Below are 12,371 nucleotides of genomic sequence, written 5' to 3'. Positions count from 1 at the left end.
TAACAATAGATACAGGGGCTGTCTCTGACTTGGACTCTGTTGCCTCCCTCTGGATCCTGTCTTTCTAGCAGGGTTGTCTTGTCTTGCCTCAGTGAAAGAAACCCCACTTAGTTCTGATGGGACTTGATGCACCAGGATGGATTGGTACAGGGCGACATGAGTAACGGAGGAAATGGGTGGGTGAGAGGGTTGGACTGGGAGGAGGGACTCAGGTTGCAATTGGGATATAAAATGAACAAATAAATTAATTTACTAAGGAAAAGAAGCTATGACAGTGAATGCAGGTTGTATGTGAGACATGTTTGATTTGGCTCCTAATTAATTTTGAGGATCTATGTGTTAAGATTTGGTCCAGGGAAACAGGGACTATCTCTGACATGAACTCAGTGGCCTGCTCCTTGATCACCTCCCCCTGAGGGGAGAGCAGCCTTAACAGGCCACAGAGGAAGACAATGCAGCTACTCCTGATGAGACCTTATAGGCTAGGGTTTGATGGAAGGAGAGGAGAACCTCCCTTATCAGTGGACTTGGAGAGGGGCATGGGAGGAGAAGAGAGAGGGAGGATTGGGAGGGGATGAGAGAGGGGCTAAAGCTGGGATACAAAGTGAATAAACTGTAATTAATATTTAAAAAATTCAAAATTTATTTTAAAAAAAAGACTTGGTCCCCAGAGTAGTACAATTGGGAAGTTGGTGAGTCTTAAGAAGGTGGAGTCTAGTGAAAGGAGTTGGGTCCAAGGGAGAGTGTACTTGAAGAGTAATCCTTTCTCTCTTTTATTTCTGGCCACCATGCTGGGAGTACTTTCTTCTAACAGTCTATAATCAAGCAGCCATGGCCTAAACTCCTGAAACAAGGAGCAAAAATGAACTGGTCATTAAATTGTTTTAATGTCAGTGTTTTTTCACACTGATAGTTACCTGAAACAATGTGTCTCTCAATTACATATGGCAAAGAAACCTAGTATATAGATTTAAACCTTCAAAAGAGATTAAATCCCTCAGTACACTGTGCCTGAGAGTACAGAGCTTAGCTGATCTCTTACTCAGTGTCCCCTCATGCTCTCTCCACACTTACTTTTTGCCATCTCCAAATAGCTCTCTGTTTGTGTTTTTGTTTTTTGTTTTTTTTGTCTCAAAATTAATTCATGCCTACTTACATTCCTTTAATACTCTGTCTTGTTGAAATTCAGTCTCCCTGAATTTCATCTGTACCAACCTCCTGAAAAACCAAATGTGTCCATTATCTCTGAGCACCTTGTGTTTGCTTCATGATTAGTACAGAATGTGCCTTTTAGAAATGCTCAATTTTTTTTTACTAAATAGATTTTTCTAAGAGAATCCACAGTTACAATACTTGTTGCAGCTGACGATGAAATCCTCCTTCTGTGTCTAAGTCTCCCTTGATCAAGGCTAGTTAGTATGTTTGCTCTTATTAGATATTGATTAATTATGTTTTATTTCATAATCAGTCTTTGGATCTAGCCACTTAGATCATCTTATGCTAATAATTCAGGCAACCGCTCAAGTAATGGAAACAATGAAATAAAGAGTTCTGTGGGCAAAGAAGTATCTTTCTGTAATTTGAAAACCACAAAACAAGCTTATGTTTTAACAGATTTTTAGGAAAAAATTATATGCTCAAAGGAATAATTTCAGTTACATGCTATTCCCACTTGGAATTGGAAACAATCAGAAGTCAATAATAGTTAGGGAGCAGAAAGAGATTTTCAGATTTGTTTACATTTGAAACATTTTGGGAGCAAAATTAATGCCTCTCTTTTAAATGACAAATTCTAGAAAATGTGTAGTTTAAGGTCTATTCATCTGAAAGTCCAAATTCAAAAGTTATAATTTTTATATAAAAGAACCAATATGACAAAAAAATAAGACCCTGGCATGAATTGAGATATAATGGATCCACATTTGTTTCATCATTTGTGTTGTTCTGCTATGCCTCCTACAAAAGGTGCATCTTCTAGATATGCAATGAGCATAAACTCACGAAATCTCAACTAAACAGGTACCTTAGCAAGACCTGCACAATGACGAGGGTGAACAGATTACAGGGGACATGCCATGGTGAAGGGAGGATATTTTCCACAGTTCTACCCATCTATGAAGACCTGCGCACCTTTAATGGCTACCTTTAATGGAGAAAGGGAGAATCAGTCTCCTGAAGAGATAGACTTCTTCATAGGTTAATTGATTCCATGTGACCAGCACTAAACATACAGAAACAGAAACATCACTAAAGGGATTCAATAGGTTGCAATTATGCGTGCATGCCTGTGTGTGTGTGAGGGAGAGTGTATGTGTGTAATAATATGATTATTAAATACTGAATTTGAGGAAATTTATGGAAAGATGGGAGTAGTTGTCAGAAGGAAGGAACTAGAAAATTATTTTCATATAGGAATCATATATAAAGTTTTCAAAAAGTAATTATTAACAAACCCTGCTCCCCACCAAAAAAAAAAAAAAAAAAAAAAAAAACTGGCAAAATTTGACCATCTCTGCTGTATAGACATTTCCCACCAAAATCTTTTGAGCACTTGAAATCTGAATAGTCTGAATTGAGATGTGAAATTTATATCAGGATTCAATGAAAGCATAAAATCAAAATGTAAAGAATGACAAGAAGTCGTTCATCATCCAAATATATGTTGGAATGTTAATGAATTGAAATATGTTGTTAAATTTTATTTTGTCAAAGGAGAGAAAGGAAAGCACAGGAGCAGGCAACCACAGCCACCAGCCCTGCTGCGGCAGAGCCTCAAGGAGACTGGCCGGGTGACTTTCCTTGCTCACAACCACAACCTGGGATTTATTCCAACACTGTTAGAACATGGCTGATTGTGGTACAGGACTGTTTCAGCAGTTCTGGGTTTTCTGTTCTTCCATAGGAAACCAAGAATTTTTCTTTAAATTTCTGTAAAGAATTGTGTTGGTAATTTGATGGGAATTGCATGGAATCTGTAGATTGCTTTTGGCAGAATGGCTATTTTCGCTATGTTAATATGACCGATCCACAAGCATGGAGGATCTTTCCATCTTTTGATATCTTCTTCAATTTCTTTCTTCAGAGACTTGAAGTTTTTTCTTTCCAAACAGGTCTTTCACCTGCTTGGTTTCACCAAGATACTTTATGTTGTTAGTGGCTATTGTGAAGGGCATAGTTTCTCTAATTTGTATACAGGAGGGCTACTGATTTTTTTTTTAAGTTAATTTTGAATCCAGCCACTTTGCTAAAGGTGTTTATCAGCTGAAGGAGTTCTCTGGTTAACTTTTGGAGTCACTTATTTATACTATCATATCATCTCCAAATTGTGATACTTTGGCTTCTTCCTTTCCAATTTGTATCCCCTTGATCACCCTTAGTTGTATTATTGCTCTAGCTAGGACTTCAAGTACAATGTTGAAGAGATATGGAGAGAGTGGGCAGCCTTGCCATGTCCCTGGTTTCAGTGGGATTGATTTAAGTTTTTCTTTGTTTAGTTTGATATTACCTATAGGCTTGCTCTATACTGCCTTTACTATGTTTAGGTATGTGCCTTGTATCCCTGATTTTTCCAAGACTTTAAACACAAATGGGTGTTGGATTTTGTCAAATGCTTTTTTGTCTCTACGGAGATGACCATGTGGTTTTTCTCCTTCAGTTTGTTTATATGGTGGATTACATTGATAAATTTTCATACATTGAACCACCCTTGGATACCTGGGATGAAACCTACATAGTCATGGTGGATAATATCTTTTATGTGTTCTTGGATTTGGTTTGCAAGTATTTTATTGAGTATTTTTGCATCAATATTCATAAGAGAGATAGGTCTGAAGTTCTCTTTTTTTGCTGGGTCTTTGTGTGGTTTAGGTATCAATGTGGCTGTGGCTTCTAGAATGAGTTTGGTTCCTTCTGTTTCTGTTTTTTGCAATAGTTTGAAGAGTATTAGCATCAGGTCTTCTTTGAAGGTCTGATAGAATTCTGTGCTCAAACCATCTGGCCCTGGGCTTTTTTTAGCAGGAAGAATTTTGATGACTGCTTCTATTTCCTTGGGGGATATAGGACTGTTTAATCTATTTACCTGAGTTGGACACATGGGCTTTTCTGAGACTGTCATTCCAACAAATGACCATGCTTAGAGATAACCTAGAACCCCTGCACAGATGTAGCCCATGGCAGCTCAGTGTCCTAGTGGGTTCCCTAGTACTGGGAACAGGAGCTGTCTCTGGCATGAACTTAGTGGCTGGATCTTTGATCACCTACTCCTGAGGGGGGAGCATACTTACCAGGCCACAGAGGAAGACAATCCTGGCAGTCCTGATGAGACCTGATAGGCCAGGGTCAGATGGAAGGGGAGGAGGACCTCCCCTATCAGTGGATTTCAGGAATCAGTGGATTTCAGGAGGGGCATGGGAAGAGAAGTGGAACAAAGGGTAAGATTGGGTTGGGAGGATGTGAGGGAGGGGGCTAAAGCTAGGATACAAAATAAATAAATTGTAATTAATTAAAAATAAATTAATTTACATAAAATTAAAAAAAAACATGATGGATTACTCTGAAGTTCTGAGTGTGCAGAGACATCATTCCTCACCTGAGTACATAAAAAAGCATTATGGAAATAGGCACTTAAATGGCCCCCAGACAAAAATGCTGAAAATAAAGAAGTAGCAGAGAGGAAATTTAAAGCAGCCAAGGCATATGAGGTGTTATCAGATGCAAAAGAGTGGGACATCTATGACAAACACAGGAAAGAAGGATTAAATGGTGGTGGAGGAGGAAGTAGAAGTTCCTTTGACAGTCCCTTTGACTTTGTCTTCACATTCCGGAAGCCATAGTGATGTCTTCAGGGAATATTTTGGAGGAAGAGACCCATCTTCATTTGACTCCTTTTTTTAATTTAATTTTATTTATATATTTATTTGTTACAGTTTATTTACTTTGTACCCCTGCTGTAGCCCCCTGCCTCGTCTCCTTCCAATCCCACCCACTATCCCTCCTCTCCCCCTATACCACTCCCCTAGTCACCTGATAGGGAAGGACCTCCTCCCCTTCTATATGACCCTTGCTTGTCAGGTCTCATCAGGGCTGGCTGCCCAATCTTCCTCTGTAGCCTGGCAAGGCTGCAATCCCCAGGGATAGGTGATCAAAGAGCCAGACACTGAGTTCATGTCAGAGACATCCCCTCTACCTCTTACTAGGGAACCCACTTGGAAACAGAACAGCCAATGGGCTTCCTTTGAACAGGTAGTCTAGGTCCTCTCCATGTATGGTCCTTAGTTGGAATATCAGTCTCAGCAGGCACCCCCTGGGCCCAGGTATTTTGGCTCTGTTGTTCTCCTTGTGGAGTTCCTGTCCCCTCCAGATCCTTCTCTCTCCCTCTTCTTCTGTAAGGATTCTGGCACTCTGCTCAGAGTTTGGCTATGAGTCTCAGTATCTCCTTTGATAAATACCCTGGTGGGTATAATCTTTCAGTGGTCCTCTGTGGAAGGCTCCTGTCCTGTTCCTTGCTTTTCCTACTTCCATTATCTATCCTGTTTGCCCTTCTGAGTAAGGATTAAATGTCTTCCCTATGGTCCTGCTTGTTATTTAGCTTCTTTAGGGTTATAGATTTTAGTATGTTTATCCCATGTTATATGTTTAATATCCACTTATAAGTGAGTATGTACCATGTGTGTCTTTCTGCTTCTGGGATATTTCAACTCAGGATGATCTTTTCTAGTTCCCACCATTTGCCTGCAAATTTCATGATTTCCTTGTTTTTAATTGCTGAGTAGTATTCCTAGATGTCCCTCAATGGAGGAATGGCTGTAGAAAGTGTAGTACATTTACACAATGGAATACTATTCATTTGACTTCTTTGATGACCTGTTTGATGACTTTTGGGGGAACTGAAGGAGTAACTGAGGAAGTAGAAGCCAGAGTACTAGCTCATTTTTCTCTGGCTTTGGTGAAATTCCTTCTTTTTGAGGTGGATTTCCTGGTTTTGATACAGGCTTCTCTTTGTTCGGGTCAACAGGTCATGGGGGGCTTACTTCATTCTGTTCAGTGTCATTTGACTACAGTGGAATGGGCAACTTCAAATCAATATCAACTTCAACTAAGATCGTTAATGGCAAAAAAAAAATGCTACAAAGAGAATTAGTAGAGTAGACGTTGAAGAAGACAGACAGTTAAAGTCCTTGACAATAAATGATAAGGAGCACCTGCTATGCTTGGATAACATAATTCAATGCACGCATTTAACTGAAATGATAAACAACAGCAAGCACCATTTGAGGAATAACAGGAACTTTATTTTAAGATTTCAAACGAATTCAACTTTCTTTTATTTTGTTTTTTATTTTTATTATTAGTTACATTTTATTAACTCTGTATCCCAGCTGTATCCTGCTCCCTCATTCCCTCCCAATCCAACCCACCCTCCCTCATCTACTCCCTTTCCAAGTCCACTGCTTGGGGAGGACCTCCTCCCCTTTCATTTAACCCTGTTTTATCTTCAGGACTGGCTGAAAAGTCCTTCTCTGTGGCCTAGGAGGACTACTCCTCCCTTGGGGGGTAGGAAGGTCAAAGAGCCTGCCATTGAGTTCCTGTCAGAAATAGTCCCTGTTCCCCTTACTAGGGAAAAAACCAATTGGTTACTGAGCTACCACAGGCTACATCTGAGAAGAGGTTCTGGGTTATATCCATACATGGTCCTTGGTGGAGTATCAGTCTCAGAAAAGACCCCTGTGCCTAGATATATTTGGTCATTGTGGAGTGCCTATCCTTTCCAGGTCATATTAACTCCCCTTTCTTCCATATGATTCCCTGCATTCTGCCGAAGTTTTGGTAATGAGTCTTAGTATCTGCTTTGATACACTTAGGTAGAGTCTTTCAGAGGCCCTCTGCTGTAGGCTCCTGTCCCGTTACTTGTTTTCTCCTATGTCCAATGCCCATCCCATTTGTCTTTCTAAGTGAGGACTGATCATCTTACCCCAGGTCCTCTTTCTTGCTTATCTTCTTTAGGTGTATAGATTTCATTATGTTTTTCATATCTTATAGGTCTATATAAGTGAGTATATGCTATGTGTGTCTTTCTCCTTCTGGGATACCACACTCAGAATGATCTTTTCTAGATCCCATTTGCCTGCAAATTTCATGATTTCCTCATTTTTGATTGCTGAGTAGTATTCCATTGTGTAAAAATACCACAATTTCTGAATCCATTCCTCTGTTGATGGACATTTGGGTTGTTTGCAGGTTCTGGCTATTACAAATAAAGTATTTACAAAACAGCTCATTGGAGCCCCTATTTGTCATAGATTTCTAAGTTTGTTGTTGGAACCACAAAATAGGACTTTCTTTCTTTCTTTTTTTCTTTCTTTTTGTCTTTAATATTGTCGTAATCTCTGTATGCACTTTGCTTTAAACAACACATAATCTGAGGGAGCCCTGTAACTCTTGAGTAGTGCGAGGACGAGATTTTTTTTTTTAACACCAGCATGGATCTGCTTTCCATTTTGTTGAAATGTGAGTGAATAGTGTCAGCCTACTGGGACAGAAACATTGACTGATGAATATTCTACAAAAAGATTTGAATTTTATTTTCAGTATTTAGTGAAAAAAAACTATTACTGCATCAATGGTAATACATTTCCGGTTTAGTGTAAATTAAGGATGTTTTCTATTTGTGCATGGATGCTAGCAACTTTTTGTGTATCCATTCTTTTTAATTATTTATTTATTTTTATTACAATTTATTCACTTTGTATCCCAGCTTTTTAAAGACCCTCTGTGGTAGGCTCCTGTCCAGTTCCCTGTTTTCTCCCTCTTCTGATGTCTGTCCTGGTTGCCTTGCTGACCGAGGATTGAGCATCTTACTCAGGGTCCTTCTTCTTGCTTAACGTCTTTAGGTTTACAGATTTTAGTATGCTTATCCTATATTATATGTCTAATATCCACTTAAATGAGCATATACCATGTGCGTCTTTCTGTTTCTAGGATACTTCATTCAGGATGATCTTTTCCAACTTTGTTAGTTCTGACAATTGTTGAAATATGTAATATTAAGCCTCGGTTTAAAAAGAAGCTCATTAATTTGTGTCTTTTGTCATTTGCTTTAAAAAGAAAGAAAAGAAATGCAAATGTGTTTGGTGCATTCTTTTATGAAAAAAGTTATTTTGGCTTTCTTTTATTTTTTATTAATTTATGTTTTTTATTAATTACAATTTATTCACTTTTTATCTCAGCTGTAGCCCCTTCCTTCATTCTCTCCTAATCACACCCTACCTCTTTCTTCTCCTTTGCCCCTTCCCAAGTCCACTGATAGGGGAGGTCCTCCTTCCTTTCCATCTGACCCTAGCCTATCAGGTCTCATCAAGACTGGCTGTATTGTCTTCCTCTGTGGCCTGGTAAGGCTGCTCCTTTTTTTCGGAGATGTGATCAAAGAGCCAACCACTGAGTTCATGTCAGAGACAGTCTCTGTTCCTCTTGTACACACTTGGACACTGAGCTGCCATGGGCTACATCTGCGCAGGGGTTCTAGGTTATCTCCATGCATGGTCTTTGGTTTGAGTATCAGTCTCAGAAAAGACCCCTGTGCCCAGATTTTTTGGTTCTGTTGTTTTTGTGGAGCTGTTGTTCCCTCCAGGTCCTTTTATCTCCCCCTTCTTTCATAAGTTTCCTGCACTCTGCATGTGACCATTAAAGAACATGAAAAAGCATCCTATCTGTGAATAACATCAGTCTCAAGAAATATATGGTAAATACACTAACCATTTTAAAAGAGTTTAATATCAACAATCTGAGTAATTATAAAATTCTAATGCTTTAATTTTTCAATTTTTATTCTGGTTCTTATGATACCACTGAAAATTTCTCTCCTGTTGATGAAATTTGGAAACAAAACAAATTTGATTGAATGAAACATCTCCATTTAAAGAAAAGAACAAGTTTTCTATTTGAACAATACTTTGGAAATAAAGAGAAAAACAAAACAAAATAATCACAGCACAAAGATATCTAGTAGGGGTTAAAACTCAATGAACTATTGAAGCTTATCCTTCATGTTCAGTTTTTGGATTAGAAGATTTTTAATTCCAAATATTCATAATTGCTAATGACATATGACATGTAATAATACTTTGGGGAATTATTTTCCTATGTTCTAAAAATAAAAGAACCCCATTATATATCAAAAAATGTCCAGTTTTGGGATATGAACATGGGTAACAAAGACTCTCATTTGAAGCCACACTTATCTGTGGAATGCACAAGAACATGACATTTTTCGATCGTGCTTTATTGTAGACAGACCAGATCTCTTGGATGTGGGATTTGCTGCCTTTGCTGTGGGACACACAGAATGCCTCGTCTATGCGCCCCTGGCCGCCCTCGTTACTTTTAGATGGATATAGTAACCCACACTGCTATGCTTCCCCTTCGACCTGATGCTAGATACTTTCAGATTAAAATGTACCTTTATTGCACACTGTGACTGCTTCTGTACCTAACATGAAACCAAAGGAGTTAGGGAGAATCTCAAGAACATCTTAGTTGACTACATAATTTTTTACAGTTTATTATTTTTTATTTGTTGATTTTTACAATGTATTCACTTTGTATCCAGGCTGTAGGCTCCTCCATCTCCTCTCATTCCTTTTCACCCTCTCTTTTTTTCTCCCCATACCCTTTCCCTAGTCTACTGATAGGGGAGGTCCTCCTCCCCTTCTATCTGACCCTAGCCTATCAAGGACTGGCTGCATCATCTTCCTCTGTGGCTTGGCAAGGCTGCATCCCCATTTTAATTCTAAACTAAAATAAGTTTTCTATAATTGATTCGTTATTAATTCTGAGATTCACAACTAGCCCAAAATGTCATAAATATGACATAGTTTTATGACACTCATGATTTATCATAAACATTTAATAAAAATTTCCAAAATGTTGCTTGATTTCAGGATCAAGAGTTGCAAATGTAATTACCTTACTGCACTGGGCTATGGCTTCTTTCTTTCTCTATTTCTTTACCTTCCAAAGAAGTTGACCTATGTTTCATTTTGGTTATATGATCTTTTCCTATTTTATGCAACTGGGTTTCCCATTTCCAATATCTTCTCATATACAGCCTAATCTTCAAAAGACATTTCATTATGTTATATTTTTGATGTGCATTGTGCAAGCATAGTGTTTGTACTGTAGTATTCAGTCTAAAATACATATTCACGTGACAGCCCATAATATCCTTGAAACAGCCATTACAGTCTGTCAAATAAATAATGCGCATTTTAAAGATGGTCTTTATGTGGGATGGCTCTCCTGCATTTTCATGAGGCAGATTTTTCTTTTATTCTTCAGGAAAGAAAAGCACACAAAGGAAATGAACATGCAGAAAAAAATATGTTAAGGTAGAAGTGACACAAAGCAGGGGCTCTGAGCATCATTCAGCATCTTGCTCTTTTTAAGCCCTACCATTTTACCCTTCACATTTTATGAAAAGATGGGGAGATTGGGTTTTCTTCTCTGACCTTCTGTGTGTGGATACTTGAAAATAAATACCTTAATTTTCTTATTTTTGTAATATCTGTCAGATTTTGCATTTGATGGTAACAAGTGTTGATTTTAAAATTGTAGTTCATTTGACTAATTCAGCTACCTACACGAAGTAACATCTCAGTAGCTAGCCAATGAGTGCTCTCGCCTTACCTGGGAGTGGACATTCTTCTGTATGTTCTTGACAAGCATGGTTCTGGATGTTCTGACCTTCCAACAATGTTACCTGAGTTTACAGGAAACAAATGTTTAAGTCCCTTTCTTAAGTGATGTCATTCCAGTGAAATGACATTTTCCAGCTATGAAAAATAAGAAGAATTTTCCAGCTATGAAAAATAAGAAGAATTCAAATAGTGATTGGTGTCTACTATGTGTCAGGACCTTTTAGTGCACTTCTCCAATATAATCTCTAAGACAGTTGGAGAATACGAATGTAACTTTTTATAGTACTATATTCAATGTACTTTTCACAAAAATACCTTTACTTTATGCTTTCATTGTATTTATTTCATAGTTATTGTATCTTAATTTATAGTTCAATGATATGTCTTAAATAAGAGTCATGAGACAAGTAGAAATTTGCTGTTTAAACCAGAGCAGACTGACTGAGACCTCTCATACGGAGCTTTTAAACATAAGAACTAGGTTTATTCCTGCAGTCTGATATCCCCAAACAGTCACAGAAGAGATCTTGCAGAGGATTCTTTTAAATACTTGAAATTTTACATTAGCTTTAAAGAGTGTGAGATTTGGAGGAATTTAACCACTACATCTAACCTTTCTAAGAAAAGTACCTCTGTGGAAGGGGAGCCAAGTACCTTTTGGTGTTATCAATGTACAAAGCTCAAACACTTAGGTTTAAATCAATGGTGCCCATATGCAGAATGTCTTGACTACGGGAATGCTCTGTAAACAGAAAGGACCTGTCCTACACCAGGTGTGTCCTGAACAATAAGCTTTTAACAGCGAAATGTTGGCTGGAAGCCGTGTCTCGCCACATGTGTTTAAAGCTATCGGCATTCATCAGCCTCTCTTTTTCAGTAACTAAATTTCTATACCACAAATGGCTAACTGCTACCATGAGTGTAATGGGGATTACCAAAAGTGGTATCCTTATGTTCTGAACGTCCTCTTTGTTAAACCTGCTCTATTCAGGTAACACAACCAAGGATGATTCCCTTAGACTTTCGTAAACGGATTCGTAAGAATTAAGATATTATATGTTATCTCTAAGAGCAGAGGGTAACCTCCTATCACATGGAAAGAAAGGTAGATGAAAAATTTCACAGCTTCTTTTCAATTCAAACTTGGAGACAGGTAAGCAATTAAACCACTTTTGTCTACTAAAATGCTTATAATTTATAAGGTTTAAAAAATCAGCCAGCTACATTTTTATACACTAAATTAGCTACAGGTTTTGTAATTTGATTATCTTTCTATCCCACTATACAGGTGTTTGTAGATTTATATATAAAATATTAAAAAGAAATGAGATCAGATCATGGGGATTCAGTTAGTTGCCTCCATTTGTGATAGCATTTTTATCTTAAACTTGCATCATTATTTTTCAAAACTGGGAGACTCTGATGTCTGCTAGTCACACATGAAAACTCAGATAGTGTTTTGTCTTTACCTAGTTTGATAGAAATAGTAAAGAATATTATTCATTTTTGGCTAGAGACCCTAGCTTAATAAATTGATATAAAATTCATATTTTTGATAATAGAAATTGACAGGCTCATTTGACAGGAAGTTATTTGAGACAACATAACATGACTTAATTAATCTGTGCCTCATCCATCCAACCATTCACTTATATAGCGAAGTAGTTGGCTGCCTAAGAT

At 37.8% G+C, this 12,371-nt stretch overlaps 1 pseudogene; it reads left to right on the top strand.

The window, feature by feature from the left end:
- The first annotated feature begins 4,539 nt into the window (after window positions 1–4,539).
- LOC110556313 (dnaJ homolog subfamily B member 6-like) lies at window positions 4,540–9,392 on the top strand (annotated as a pseudogene).
- Window positions 9,393–12,371: the final 2,979 nt, after the last annotated feature.

This window comes from Meriones unguiculatus, chromosome 6 (assembly GCF_030254825.1).
Source record: "Meriones unguiculatus strain TT.TT164.6M chromosome 6, Bangor_MerUng_6.1, whole genome shotgun sequence".
NCBI lineage: Eukaryota > Metazoa > Chordata > Mammalia > Rodentia > Muridae > Meriones > Meriones unguiculatus.
Note: the sequence above shows the minus strand (reverse complement) of the source record. Positions and strands in the feature narration are given on the sequence as shown.